Here is a 16096-nt window from a genome sequence, read left to right as displayed (position 1 = left end):
GGGGTTAGAGGTATCAGTCCAGCAAAGACACACAGACAGACAGAGACAGACACACAGGACAGACAGGCAGAGGCAAATATTAGAAGAGGTTCAGTGGAAAAGAGCACACAGTCGTGCCTGGAAAGTGCCACAATGTTCGGCATTCCTCGAGCCCCCTAATTATACCTGTCTGTCACCCCCCCCTTCTTCCCTCTGATCCTCCCATCCTCTGCATCCACCGCTTCCTCCCCCTGCCTCTCTTATCAGTCAGCTAGTCAAACCACAGGGCAGAGTGATGGCCTGCTGTCAACCCAGGACCGAGCCCAGATCTCACTGATCAGCAGCGCACAAAGGTAAAAGGTTCACACTGTGGAGCAAAACTCATGCCAGGTCATTTCTAAGAGGATTCTCTGCAGGAATATGAGAGAGGAAAGAGGTCTGGCTGAGATAGTGTAGGATTTGTACGAGTGGATTCACACTGGGCTAAAAAGAGGAGAAAAGAAAGTGTCAAACAAGGCAAGGAGAAGTGTTGAGCCTAGAGTGTAGAGCTGCACTAGTCCAGCTAATGTTTCTTTTTTTCTGTAAATTGCATGCTGGTTTTTCTTTGGGGTGCAGCAAGAGCAGCAGAACGCAGAACAGCAGGGAAATTTGAACCCTTCCTGTTTTCATGAAAATAAGTGCCAGGGTCTGCCAGCACTCCTGACAAACACAGCAGTGAATGCCAATCAAACAATCTGAGCTTGGCTGAAATGAGCACTGTGTGGGGTTACGCACCAGTGAGGGAATTACTTCTTTTTTTTTTCCTTTCAATGAAATCGCATTGGACATCAAACAATAAGTTGCACGGTGCTGGCGAGTATGAGTTATGTTAACAAAACCAGTATAAGTGAGCCTGGATTGAAAGCCTGGGATTCATACAAATAGTTCAATAGATAAATAATAATAATAATAATAATAATAATAATAATAGATGGTGTAGGAGGAAAAAAAAGAGGGGAGATGAAAGAGGAGAGGAAGTAAGCGAGAGGAGAGAAAACTAGGGAGAGGTTTTTATAGAGGGAGGAGAGCAGGCGAGCAGAGAGGAGAGTTAAGATTTCAAACACTCTCTTGCTCTGGTCCCACATGGGGATGCAGGAGGGTTATGCCAGGGTAACACAGACGTGTTGGGCGAAACAGGCGTGGCTCTTGGGACAGGATATGATGTCTATATTAGGGGACAGAAGGCATTAACGGTGAGGAATCCAACTTTGCCTGTCCTAGTTCTCCCTCTCTGCAAACTTACAGACTGGCAAGGAAATACAACGTGTGAGCCAAAATGTTATTTATATTTATTGTGCCATTTATATTGAGGCATTAGTGGTTACTGTACTTTATCAAGAGACTGGGTGAGAGACAGCTGATTAATGGCCTTTTGTGGTGGGTCTTTGGTGGCTGTCGTTCTTCTGTTAATAGAGTGCTTTAAAAATCTATCATTCTGTAAAGGCTTTAAAAAACAATTTTCCCACAAAAGCCCATTACAGCTGGCATGCTCATTCTTCAATAAATCATGGGTCACATGCAGCAGCAGCAGCATGATTATCCTCCAATCTCAAAGTCCAAAGAAAAACGGAACAGTTCCCCTTTTGTGAACAACGTCAAGAGACGAGGTAAGTACACTAGGCAAGCAAGAGGATATACATCTTGGCTATTATTTTGTTAGTTAGAATATTGATCTTTACAGTATAGACAGGGTACCCCCAGGTTTTCACAAGTTACATTTAAGACTTAAAAAAAAAAAAATTTAATAACATTAAGAATAAAATGTAATACTGGCAAAAGTATGTAGGATATTATGAAATATCGGAAAGGATTTTAGGTTATAAAAATAATTGTTTACCAAGTATTTGAAATGAATACAACATTTTATTGTAGTACTCAATACATACATGCTTTGTGACGAAACAATAAAGGACTTATTTAATCTCATGAAAGGACAAGACAAATGTAAGACCTTTGTGAACAAAATGTAAGACTTTCTAAAGAAAATTTGAAGGCCTTATTTTTCGAATATTATATTTAAGACTTTTAAGACCCCGCAGGTACCCTGTACAGAATTAATTTAATAACATTAGTAACATATTCAGCTTGGTAAGGAGCTATTCCTTCAATCTGCCAAGTGACCTAAATCCATGTTACGTAATTATTAGCTTGCTAGCAATCTTGAGAATGCTAGCTACCGAAAACCTTTCCAACAGTGGAGGAAAATCAGGCAGGTCGCCTTCAGCTAAACGCTTCAAAATGCACTCTGCCATCTTGCTTTTACAATGCTGTGTGGGAGGTCAGTCTCTTACTATCTTTACAAACCAGGGAGGTCAACAGTTTTTAAAGGGAGGGACTCACATTGCACATCACAATATGCATGCACCACTAGCCCAGCTACCAAAACAGAGAAAAGACAACACACACAGAGGGAGTGTGACTTCATTCTCTATTATATATGTACATAGAAAACAGTTGTTTTCTGCTATATTGATGTTCAAAATATCATATATAGAACCTTTAAAAGGTGTTGGTACTCATGTTTTTGTACTTTGGAAAGAGCCAGGCTGTCTGGCTCTTTCCTTATGCTTCCAGTCTTTTTTTGCAAAACTAAGGTAATGGCCTCCTGGCTCCAGCTCCACACTTAACGTAAGATTGATATTGATCTTCTCAATTTACTCTCTCTTATCTTGGCAATTAGGCTCATCAGCGTATTTTCAAAAATGTCCAAATATTCATTTAGGATAGGACTGTTTCTTGACAGGCCAGTTCTTTTTAATATAACATCAGGAGTAAAGTATAACTTTGATTTAATTCAATTGTTTGTTACTGTGAAATGGGCACATTGGGTTATTCATGATTACCAAGTCCCAATGCAAATCAATGGGAGCAGGTGACGGGCGACACAGAAGTCAATCATGACACCATGTGATGTGTAATGCCTTTAGAAAATGCTAAAAAAATACATCTATCAGTCCTTCCAGAAAAATGCAGAGTTTTTTTGTGATTGTTGCAGGCAAAAATCCTTGATTATGCGGCACGTTTTCTTAAAAAATGCGATGGAATATGCAGGATATGAAATTGCGGGAACTTGCAAAAACTGCGGTTTCATCGTGGCTTCATCGCGGGGTTTGCAGCTTTTCGATGATGTTCACGTCGCGTAATTACGTCACTTCATAATGTTCCCGTGGCAACAGGGCAAAACGGCTGCTCTTGTGTGAAGTAAACGCAACATTTTTCAACTTTCTGCTAAGATATATGTGACTTTTTTGCAATGTAAATGCGGGGATTATGAAATCATGCAAGCCCCGCATATTCTGCGCGGAAATCAGCAATTTATGCGGCGAAAGTGCAGCGTATTTGAAAAAATGCGGCCCCCAAATAAATATGCGGACTTTGGCTGATTATGCATTGAATTATGCATCATCATTATCGCATTTTCTGGAGGGACTAATCTATGTACAGTAGAAAACCATCTTTTATCAGATGCAAGGTTTCTGCAGGCTTTTACTGACATCCCTTATTACAATCTAGAAACACTAATGGTTCGTGGATTTGCTCTGACAAAAATGTGCCATATCAACGCCAGTGTCAAATCCTTGTCAACCACCCAACGAGATGCTTTAGTAAACACTAGTACACACTGTGTACAGTTTTTTGGGGGAGGAAGTGGAAAAAAAATGAGAAAAAAGCAGAGAGACTATCGTTAGCAAGAAAATAGGCCATGCTTGTCATCCTTATTTCTCATCAACAGCAGCAGCCTGCTTGCATTAAGAAGCACAGTGATAAATGTCAAAGAGAGAGGCAGGGGAGCTTATATCAGTCTCTGTATTAGTGTCATGTACATGGATGAGATTAGGGGAGAGAGAGCGAGAGAGAGAGAGCGAGAGAGAGAGAGAGAGAGAGAGAGAGAGAGGCCTGTGAAAACTGTTACTACTACAGTTAGATTCACTGCGGTAGGGATAATCTAAATGAGAAGATGTGGGATGTGAGGAGGCAAGGTGCAAAGAGTGAGAAGGGTGGAGAGAGGAGAGAAAATAGTCTACGGGGCATGAAAATACAGAAATCTTAATAATCTTTTGTTGATCTCCCTCACCACTTCTCTCCTTCATCTTTGCATGCATCGTTCTCAGAAAGTGAAATTCGTCCTGAAACACAGAGAGTTGCTTCCACAGTCAAATAACAAGCCAGAGGCGGTAACTGTAAAAGCTCCACAGTAGGAATTCTCATTATAAATGCAGCTTTTGGTCAAGGACAAGACAAAAATGTACCCACGAATAAAACATCAAAACACCTTATACTTGAAGGCAAAATACAAAAGGACGAGTTATCTCTCCTTCACAAAGAGCACGCACTTAGACAGACTCATCTGTCTCTGACTTTCTGTATCACATTAAAGTTACTATATGTAACTTTTAAATGTTTCGGAAACTGTGCAATTTTTCATCTGATGATCATGATGATATCAGGTCTGATTTTTCCCGCGAAGTCCCAAAATGATTTACGGCAGGTAGACGGCGCTGCAGAGCACACGTTCTGACGGGTCACAGATTTCTCCTGTGTTATTGTATCCAGCCAGGTAAAAGGTAGCAGGACATTTCTTTATATAGGCCTAATTGTATTTTAATGTTATTTTAGAAGAGGTCTGTTATTTTATGGTTGATACTGGGACAGTAGTCAATCTCGGTCGGGCTTTCAACAGATGGAGACAATTACGGGATTGTGAATGATTAAAAAACGTCCCCAAATTGACTTTGGTCTCGGCGCCGCCACAGAAGAAGAGCATTTGACTTTGTTTTGTCAGTATTTGTCGAAATCATCACTGAAATGCAATCCAATGGATTTTCTGATTGCCAGATATCGTTAGTCTATATGACAACAAAAGTAATTAGTGGTCGAAGCTTCGTACTGAATACTTTGAATCAAAATGTTCTGATTTTGGTTAAAGGCCCAATTATAACTCATTACTTCAGCTTGTTAGCAAAGTTATTTATTTTTTTTTTAAGTTTTGAGTTTCTGACTAACCATTCTTGCCATCTGCTATTAAGACTAACTTTTTTTTACTGTAGCCCTTAACTAAAACATGTTAGGGGCACAGGCAGAAAATGTAGGGGTGCACGCCTTAAATTGAACTGCAATGCAATTTTTCACATCACAACATCATGATTTTCACGGAAACAAGGTATCAACAGCGCTGTGCAACAGCATGTGTGGACGAAGAGCGTGAGGCTACAAAAGCGAGACACATAAGTGTAGATGGCGTTACCCACGCAGTTACCTCACTTTGCCAGACCCTCCTCCAAAGTGCGCTAAAGGAGGGTCTGGCTACTCCACATAGCATTCGGGGATGGGAGGCAAACGTGCTCTGGTTTATTGGCATTTCTTTAAAGCAATCACCATCGTCTTGGGCGGTGCTGCTGTAAAACAGGCTCGGGAGGAACTTGTTTTGGTGGAACATGTGTACGTTTATAAGTTGTTTTAGTCGTGCAACAGACAACTCAGATTGGACAGATAGTCTAGCTAGCTGTCTGGATTTACCCTGCAGAGATCTGAGGAGCAGTTAACCATAGTCCTCAGAAATCGACCGTAGTTTAAAATGCCAACACAAAAGAAGCCCAAGGCAACGGATCTCTGGCCTAAATGAGGGAAATCCGGCGGATTGTCCGGCGGCAACGGAGCAATCCCGGAACTGGAACGTCAAGGATATCGACTACCCACGCAGTTGAAAAATCCCTCACGGACCGCCCCCTCTCGCACACACATTGGCCAACTCTGGCAGACTCGCTCTCCCCCCCTATTCAACATGAAATAAAAAAAATAGAAAAGTAATCAAATTTGCAGTTCGCACATGTGCGAGTAGTTTTAAAAATGACTCGCACCGTCTCAAAAAAATGGTCGCAGTTTGGAGCCCTCCTATGCTGCTTCTTGGGTAGAAATAACCAACATGAGCTTCAAATGGTGTTTGTGTTATGTCTTGTAATATTGAGCCATAAACAAACTACTGTACAGTAAAAAGAATTAAGTCATGATGTACCTTTCCAAAGCAGTGTGTCTGGGAGGCAAAGGCTCCTAATCCTAGCAGATGTAAGCGGAGGTGGGGGAGGTGAGGCTGAGGCTAAATGTTATCACGGTGGGTTAATGGGACCCGGAGGCAACTCATAGATGTACAGTAGCAAGAGGATTTGAGGGAAACCTCTTCACCGACACAGCAAGCTGAAGCTAAATAATTTACTGCTGACTTTGACAAGGTGTATTTTTAGGGATTGATTTTAAGAAATAAGCTTGTGTTCCCCCCACCCAGACAGGCGCAAACAAAACATGATGAAAGAGACACACAAGGTCCGACTGAAGGACATGTGCCAAAAAAGACTATAATGGTTTACAATTTTCCAGTTGATGATAGTGCACTTGTGTGACATCAAGCACAGTGTGCTACTTAGGCAGCATCTGACTGAATCAGATTAGCACTTATTCATAAATGACGAAGCACACCAACTGTACCATGTTCCAGGAACATGTAGTGTTCTAAATTTGACTAAGGCAAAGTACATCTGGGCCATTAAAGTTGTAATATACAGTAAGTGCAATCTGGATAAAAACCCTTTACTTAGAATGAGCAATTTAAGGTAAATAAGGCAACACTGACATTTTTATCAGTGCGATTGCACAACAACGAGACAAAGAACTGTACTTGCACATGTTCGGTAATACTAAAAAATAATAACAGAACAGATTGTTTTTTTCCCACCTTCCATTTACCTGCATATTGTGCTGGACACACACTTACATTTAAAACATGTACATACAGTGGTGTGAAAAAAGTGTTTGCCCCCTTCCTCATTTCCTGTTCCTTTGCATGTTTGTCACACTTAAGTGTTTCGAACATCAAACCAATTTAAACAAAAGTCAAGGACAACACAAGTAAACACAAAATGCAATTTGTAAATGAAGGTGTTTATTATTAAAGGAGAAAAAAAATCCAAAACCATCATGGCCCTGTGTGAAAAAAGTGATTGCCCCCCTTGTTAAAACATACTATAACTGTGGTTGTCCACACCTGAGTTCAATTTCTCTAGCCACACCCAGGCCTGATTATTGCCACACCTGTTCACAATCAAGGCATCACTTAAATAGGAGCTGCTTGACACAGTAAGGTCCACCAGAAGATCCTTAAAAGCTACACATCATGCCGAGACCCAAAGAAATTCAGGAACAATTGAGAAAGAAAGTAATTGAGATCTATCAGTCTGGAAAGGGTTATAAAGCCATTTCCAAAGCTTTGGGAATCCAGCGAACCACAGTGAGAGCCATTATCCACAAATGGCGAAGACATGGAACAGTGGTGAACCTTCCCAGGAGTGGCCGCCCGCCCAAAATTACCCCCAAGAGCGCAGCGACGACTCATCCAAGAGGTCACAAAAGACCCCACAACAACGTCCAAAGAACTGCAGGCCTCACTTGCCTCAGTTAAGGTCAGCGTTCATGCCTCCACCATCAGGAAAAGACTGGGCAAAAATGGCCTGCATGGCAGAGTTCCAAGGAGAAAACCACTGCTGAGCAAAAAGAACATCAAAGCTTGTCTCAATTTCTCCAGAACACATCTTGATGATCCCCAAGACTTTTGGGACAACATTCTGTGGACCGATGAGACAAAAGTGGAACTCTTTGGAAGGTGTGTGTCCAAGTATATCTGGCGAGAAGGAACACTGCATTTCATAAAAGAACATTATACCAACTGTAAAATATGGTGGTGGTAGTGTGATGGTCTGGGGGCTGTTTTGCTGCTTCAGGACCTGGAAGACTTGCCGTGATAAAAGGAACTATGAATTCTGCTGTCTACCAAGAGATCCTGAAGGAGAATGTCCGACCATCTGTTCGTGTACTCAAGCTGAAACGAACTTGGGTTCTGCAGCAGGACAATGATCCTAAACACACCAGCAAGTCCACCACCGAATGGCTGAAGAAAAACTAAATGAAGACTTTGGAGTGGCCTAGCCAAAGTCCTGACCTGAATCCTATTGAGATGTTGTGGTATGACCTTAAAAAGGCCGCTCATGCTCAGAAAACCCTCTAATGTAACTGAATTAGGACAATTCTGCAAAGATGAGTGGGCCAAAATTCCTCCAGGACGCTGTAAAAGCCTCATTGCACGTTATCGCAAACGCTTGGTTGCAGTTGTTGCTGCTAAGGGTGGCCCAACCAGTTATTAGGTTTAGGGGGCAATCACTTTTTCACACAGGGCCATGATGGTTTGGATTTTTTTTTCACCTTTAATAATTAACACCTTCATTTACAAATTGCATTTTGTGTTTACTTGTGTTGTCCTTGACTATTGTTTAAATTGGTTTGATGTTCCAAACACTTAAGTGTGACAAACATGCAAAGGAACAGGAAATGAGGAAGGGGGCAAACACTTTTTTCACACCACTGTACTTGTACACACTTCAGACTTTCAGTCTTTATGCTAAGCTAGGCTAATTGCGTACTGGCTCCAGCTCTGAAATTAACATATAGAAATTAAAGTGGTATTGATCATTTAAGTCTTGGATTACTATGTGCACGGGTTTGTGCACAGAAATTTCTCAAATTATCAACTCATGCACAAACGAATAAGTGGTACTGTTAAGTTAATAATTACTACACATTCAGTAACAGCATGTAACATAAAACACAGCTTCTGTCATTTTGACTTATGTTTAAGGAATCTTAAAGCTAACACAATATTGTTATAACATCTGATGTACAGTTAAACACAAACTCGTGACAACCTAGGACTTTAATTCATACTGTCAGAGTGACTTAACATTAATTTAATTAATTAACAGCATAACTTGTTTTAGCAAACAAGACACCATTTTTTTCCTGCCAGTCTCCGTATATCAGTTTACAGTTTAGAAAGATCCTTTACTGATTAAAAAGGAAATGCATCACATTAAGGAAGTAATGAAGTTACATTTAATGGGGCTTTTAGTCCCTTTTTATGCCACCATTTGTGCACTAACTGTTGCACCACAATGAAAACATTTGATATGCAGCTTCTCTTTATTTCTCCTCTATACAACCACAGAAACCTCTGCAGACACACATGCAAACATAATTAGTCACATTCTCTTTACAAACACACAGAGCCACACATCCACACACACTGTATAAATGATGAATGCTCTAAATGTCTCTCCATTCACTCATACACACAGATCAGCAGTATTACACACACACACACACACACACACACACACACACACACATTTGCCATACAAGCAAAGTCTTACACATCCCCCTCCTGCATCCAACCACCGGCGTTTCCATGACGATTTCAATCACTTCCTCATGCAACCCCTCGATGTCGCAGTGAGGGAGGAAATTTCCTGCCTAAATCATCCTCAATTTTGTCTCTTTATCACGGATTCTAGCCGGCGCTTTTCATCTCCGGCTCTCTCCCCTCGCTTTTCATCAGCGTGGAAATAATCAGAGGGTGGTAAAAAAAAAAGAAAGAAAAAAGGAAGAAAGGAATAACTAAACTGTTAACCACACAAAAAGAGACAGAGAAAGGGAGAGGGAGAGAGAGAGAGAGGGGAAAAAGTCAGAATTACTTTTTGAAGCATCTTGTTTTTGGCATTTTTCTTGGCCCATTTAGCCTCCCTATGCACTCTCCTCTGAGACTCTCCGGATTTTAAATGGATGCTTTCTGACACAGAGCAAGCAGATGGGATGCAAACTAAAGAGCGCAGACAGACGGGAAGGAGACAGAAAGAGAGAGAGAAAGGGAGGGGGAGGGAAAGAGGGTGTGGATAAAGGACTGGATGGATACATGATGGATAGATGGATGAATGGACGTGGAGATAAATGGGTGGATTCATCTCTTTCAAGCTCATTACCCCTTTTCACCTTGAAAGCTCATCTGCGCTGCTTTTTTCTGCAAAAAACACATATTCAAACTTACAAAAGGCACGCGTGGGAGTTGCATCTATATGCATGAGAACACACACATCAACGCAATCCACACACACACACACACACACACACACACACACACACACACACACACACACACACACACAGTCTAATTAAGTTCTTCCTATTCTGTGGCACCCGGCAGGGGTTATGAACTTCAGGAGGTTTCCTAAGTGCCTCCCGACCTTACACTCTCACTCATTTAGCTTCCAGCTGCTGCACACACATTTGCTCATACTAACACTCTTACTTACACAAAAAAAATAAAATTTCTCCTGGCTCAGTTCACCTTAATAACTACGCTCAGCCTAAAGTGTAAATGCACACAAATTATAGCCTGTACACACATTTGTGCAAGCCTGTGCTCATGTATGCACACAAAACATACAAAAAAAAACAGAGTATGAACATACAAAAGCATCTTAACTCCTATTTGACAAGCTTTTAACAGTGAATATGTGTATTAGCACTGGATATGTAGCTTGCACACACACACACAGTGTCTCACTATCTTTGTGGGGACCCGTCATTGACATAATGCATTCCCCAGCCCCTTACCCTAACCTTAACCATCACAACTAAATGCCTAACCTTAACCCTTACACTCACCCTAACCTAATTCTATCCCTAATCCTACAACCAAGTCTTAACCCTCAAACAGCCCAGTTGTGGGATCCAGTATACTGGACTCCTGGTTTTTGGACCCCATGAATATAGTTAAACAAGCCCACACACACACACACACACACACACACACACACACACACACACACACAGTGTAGAAATGCCACTCTGACCCAACACCACAGGAATGTTAAGGCCTCGGAGGGAATAAACTCCAGCAAGGAGTTTTACTGAGTGCAGATTAACTTTACGGTTGTAAAACGCAGCCATAAAAACACACTGCAAGGCAACAAAATGGAAGCAAGAGCACTGGATAGTGGATATTGATTTGGAGTACATTCAATCACACCAGTCAGATGAATTCAGAGCCCAATATTAACCGCCTGCGGTGTACGTCACAGTGTACAAACTGAAACCATTAACAGCCTTAGCTTTAGCTGTGCAGCGATGATGCCACCGTTAAAAAAACAACAACTGATACTTAATTATGACTGGGCCGAGTAAACTTGCTGCAAAGTGGAGCATCCTCAACTATATTTAAAATATTTATCCAATCTCAGATACATTCAAGGTCAGGTCGAGCTTTTCAAATGGCTCAATTCATATTGACATGTTTACTTAGTATTTACTAGGTATTTGCTTATTTGTATATATGTCTGTTCTTTCATGACAATACAAGGTTGTAGTGCAATATAAAAAGGCATTTATTTGACTGTCTTTCATTTTCTTGCTTGTGTTGAAAGGGTTTAAAGACCTTTGAGCCTTATGGAGATCAAAAACAGGGGTTCACCAGGAAATAATGCTTTTATTTTCAATCCAAATCTTTTGTTACAGATGCATATTTTTGCCATGGTAACATTCCTCTCCTGAGCCCACACGCATATCCCAAGGTGTAATGAAAATGTCTCTTCAGCCAGCAGATGACAAGATTTTTCTACCTTCAACTGCATGATTATACAGGGCTGTGTGACATCCTCAAGCAGTGGATAATTAGGTAGGCCTGGAAAATGTGTGTCCCGTGTAAGATCAGTGCTGTGACCCTAAAAAGGGCTGAGAGCCTCCGGATCACAGGACGTCTTGTAAGGCTGTCATGCTGGGCCGTAACTGTCTGCAAGGCACAGTTCTACAATTACCCTTTAAATCTTATTACAGGTAGAAGACTTCAGTCAAGTGGTGCATGCATTTTGTAACTCTGATTTAATCAAACCCAGATTGCTACTTTCCAAATGAGCACTTACTACCCACTGAGCCAGCATGGTGGCCTGTGATTACCGAAACAAACCCGTAATATGAAAGAAAGGAGGTTTGTTACCAGATCTCTGCCTGAGGATGCAATCACACCTCCGTTTTCCCCCCCTTTTTCTGATGACAAGAGCACCACAGCTTGTGAAAACCAAGTCACAAGACTCTCAACGAGCTTGTTTATTGGACAGTTTTGGGAAGCAGGCATGCTGCCAGGTTAGAAAATTACTGGAAAAGGAGTGAATCAAATCCAGTAAAATGTGAGTTCCTTGCCATAATTCCCCCTCTCCGTGAGGACACATGAAGAAACAGTATTTGTCCAGGCTGCCTTTTCCCATGGGTTAAATTTGTTAATGCTCAGCTTTCCAGAGGTGAGAAACTGCTCGGTGTCAGGTATCAACATCAGTGTATAAATACGCCACAACCTTAAAGTTTTGGGTGAAAGTCTTACAGCTGGAACGCACTATGTTCTCTTAACAAGCTGCACCACATGGCTCTTGAATCACCTCTTATTTTCGAGGGTTTTGGATGGAGTTTTAATGGCACTGTCCTACATAGCCAAACCAACCGTACTAAAAGAGTAAACATGTCATGGTTTTAATAAAATGTTCCACCCATGTGTGGCGTGAATTCAGCTCAGATTTGGAAAGAATCAAATTACCTCGTTGATTTAAAACAACTGACACATTTGAGCTGTACATTATTTGAATGATGTCAAGTTCTGACTGTGATGATGATTTGTATTTTTTATCCTCAGTGCTCGCTTGAAACTTTGAACCAGCGGAGATGATAAAAAATAGCCCCCGTCAGCCAGCCGTGTCCACATAAAGAAGCATTTAATGCAAATCCGTGGCAATCCATCATCTAACTGTGGTGCTTACTCATTGCTTGTGTGAACAAGTCGCTTTCTCACACACACACACACACACACTCGTACAGAGAGATGTCAACATGAGGGGGTTCAGTAGTTTAATGAACATTATTGATGGCGCGGCTACATCTCTTCCGGCGTAATTAGTGTGATGTCTCACACCTACATGTCTGCGGCTTCAAGAATTTAATGCAGAGTCTAGCTAATATGCATGGGCAGACAGGCAGGCACACACAGGCACACACGCGCGCACACACACACACACATACACACACACACACACACACACACACACACACACACACACACACATCATAATCCATAACCCTGGTAAGTGCTCTTGCTTCTACACCCTGCCTCTGCTGCATTATGCACTAAATTTGCATTGCTGCTGCGTGTGTGTGTATGACTCTGTGACTGACTGAGTGCTGTTTGCATACTGTATGCGTAAATGTGTGCGTGTGTGTGGGTGCCAGTGTTGTGCACTGTCAAATATATTTTTAGTCCTATTCTGCTTGGCTGAATGCAGGGAGCTGATTGGATCCAGACCTTGGCTGTTGATACTGATCAACAAAAACCAGCTGAGTGAAAAACAGCCATCAGCCTCCCTCTCCCCTCTCTGTCTCCATCCATCTCGCCCACTCTCACTCAATCCATCCATCTCCCTCTCTAAGTCACCCTCCACTCCTCCTCTCCGCCGCTCCCTCCCTCCCTCCCTCCATCCATCCTCCCTCCATCCTCCCTCCCTCTTAAATGGGGCGGTTTGTGGCTGGGTGACTCATTTCTAAGCAAATCTGGACCGTGGAAGAGGAGAGTGAAAGGCAAGGGGGCAGTTCGGAGGGGAGTGTGGGGTTAAAGGGGCCCAAGAGAGTAGAAAGAACGAGGGGGGAAAAAGAACGAGAGAGAGGGAAATGAATATGTGCTTGCGTGCCTTTACTCATTGCAGATGGATCACTTCCATCCTTTCCAAACAGTAGAAAAAAGAGAGACGGGGTAGGGGGAGAAGAAGAGGGAGGATTGGGGTGCCAGGTAGGGAGAAAAAAACAGCAAACTCAGTGTGGAGGATTAAGGCCGCTCTCTAAAACCACTGCTCTTGTTGCTCCTTTATCCACCTCTCTCCTCTCCTCGTGCCCTGTTCATGAATATGATCAGGAGGGCGGAAATGAAAAGCAAAGATCGAGAGAGCAATAATGCTCCCCAATCCCAGAATTACTTCATGCTTATATCATGAGTTTTTATATGAGAGTTGTTGATGTTTTTTGCACAGTGACTCCAAGCGGGGCCTTTAAAATGTCTGATGTATGTGTGGTCTTTGCATTGCTGTGTGAAAGGCTTACAGTATATTGTGTCTTTTGCTGGCATGTAGGTTTTAAGTAATTCATCTAATGAACATGCACATGAGTTGAAAGTAAAAGAGTAAACAGTTGCCCAACTGTAGGCTACTGGATGTTGTATTAGCAACACAATAGCCTCAGACAGCCGGCATCGTCACCAGCTTAGCTAGATGTACGCTGATCACAAGAAAACTCAATTACCAAATCACAAGACAACTGTAATAAATTCTTTCGGGTGGTGTCATTTCCTTTCAGTATGTGGCCCAACAGGTAAATGAAGTCTCCAACCTAACGGAAGGTATTGTAAACAAACATTGTGATTGGGTCTATATGTAGGATCAACAGTAAACCCCTCCTACCTCAAGTCAGCCAGAAATGTGAATTTATTCCTCACAGTAGAGTAAACTACTGAGTGTTTATGTAGGGAGAAGTGAATGAGTGAATTAGTGATTTCAGGCACAGTTTGTTGGCAGACATTTGAATGCTTTACCGCACAAGAGGTAGGGGTATTTTTAGGGCATATGGTACATAGTAATAATCGGTGCTTTAAGGAAGCAACAGGTTTTACTGGAAACTGGAAACTAAAATGGTACAAGACATCGGTAATTAGCAGTAATTACAGCAAACAAGCAATCGATTTACACCTTTGTGTTCCTGTTAGACAAAGACTGAACTTAAACTGGTGAATCTGCACAAGTGAACCTTGTCTGGCCAATAGAGGGGCTAATGTCATAATGAAACTTCGACTAAAATGCATAAAGGAAATTGGTCTCACCTGGTTTCCTAATTTCTATCTTAAGATAGTATTCTAGTATCATTTCATCATTCATTTTTTAGCATTAACAGATACCCATCCCTACTACATTTTTGATTGGACGACTGTTTCTCCAACTACTAGAAACTGCCGTCAATGGGCATAACACCAGACCTACTGTATATAAATCACTGAACAAACCGGAGATGTGGGCAGTGATTTAAAGGTCTGGGACCAGGCGCTCCAACTCTCTCTCTCGTCGATCTTGCCTTCATCTCCTGCTTCCTGCCTCCTTCTCTTACCTGCCCAGAGAACTTTACGTATTCAACCTTTCCTTTCTGTCTCCCTCGAACATATACCCCTACATTCCTCCTTCCCTCCCCTCTCCTTCTCTCCGCATTGATCAGTCCATAGTGGATTAGCTGCAGATTATGATAGCTGTCTGACCCTGGCTGGCCCTGAACAAGCCCTGCTGGCTAATTGAAAGACACACAATGGTCTGCAAGGTTATTAAAGACTGCTCTATCTGGCCCATTATTACACACATGCACGCGCGCACACACACACACACACACACACACACACACACACACACACACACACACACGGTTTTATTGAGGTCTCCGGATGTGTCAGGCCAGAAGGGAATAACTCGCTGTTGCAACACAGAGAAATGAGGAATGTGACTAAGCCCTTGACACAAATTGGATGTTTTGTGTGTGTTTGTATGTGTGTGCATGCATGTTTGTCTCTGTAGAGTTGCAGATTGTGTGTGTGTCTGCGTTCATGCACTGTATCGGCTTATGTAAGTACTTGTGTGAATATGTGTGTGGATTCGTGAGTGTGTATTTGTGTGACTGTGTATCTGTACCTGGGAACGAACTGCATTAAAAAGAAAGAGAGAGAGAGAGAGAGAGAGAGAGAGAGAGAGAGAGAGAGAGAGAAAGAGAAAACGCGGCTGAGCAGTAGCAGAAGCACAGAGGTAATCATGGACCGTTCCCTCGCCAAGCTTTGACTGCAGGTAACACAACTAACTTCTGACCTTGCGAGTCCTGTGAAGAATGAGCCTTGTGCATGAGTCCAAAGTTGAATGTGCATAGAATGAATAAATATGTGCCGAGGCAGATATGGGCACAGTGTTTGCGCATATAATTTGCAGCATGGCGATTTGTGCATTACTACCACATAATAAAAAAGACGTGTATGTACAGAGTGCACATATGTTATTCGATGTATGTAATGTGCAGTAGAGACAGTCTTCCTGTATGTGTGTAATGAACTATTACATGTAATTCTGCCTGGAGCCAGTCAGCTGAAGAA

At 42.1% G+C, this 16096-nt stretch overlaps 1 protein-coding gene across 2 annotated transcripts in view; it reads right to left on the bottom strand.

Annotated features, from left to right (window-relative positions):
- pvrl2l (PVR cell adhesion molecule related 2 like) overlaps positions 1 to 16096 on the bottom strand; it is a 304740-nt gene that overhangs the window by 124390 nt on the left and 164254 nt on the right. The gene's annotated exons all lie outside the window — the stretch shown is intronic.

The sequence above is a fragment of the Sander vitreus genome, chromosome 14 (genome assembly GCF_031162955.1).
Source record: "Sander vitreus isolate 19-12246 chromosome 14, sanVit1, whole genome shotgun sequence".
NCBI classification, from domain to species: Eukaryota; Metazoa; Chordata; class Actinopteri; order Perciformes; family Percidae; genus Sander; species Sander vitreus.
This window is presented reverse-complemented; position numbering and strand designations above follow the sequence as displayed.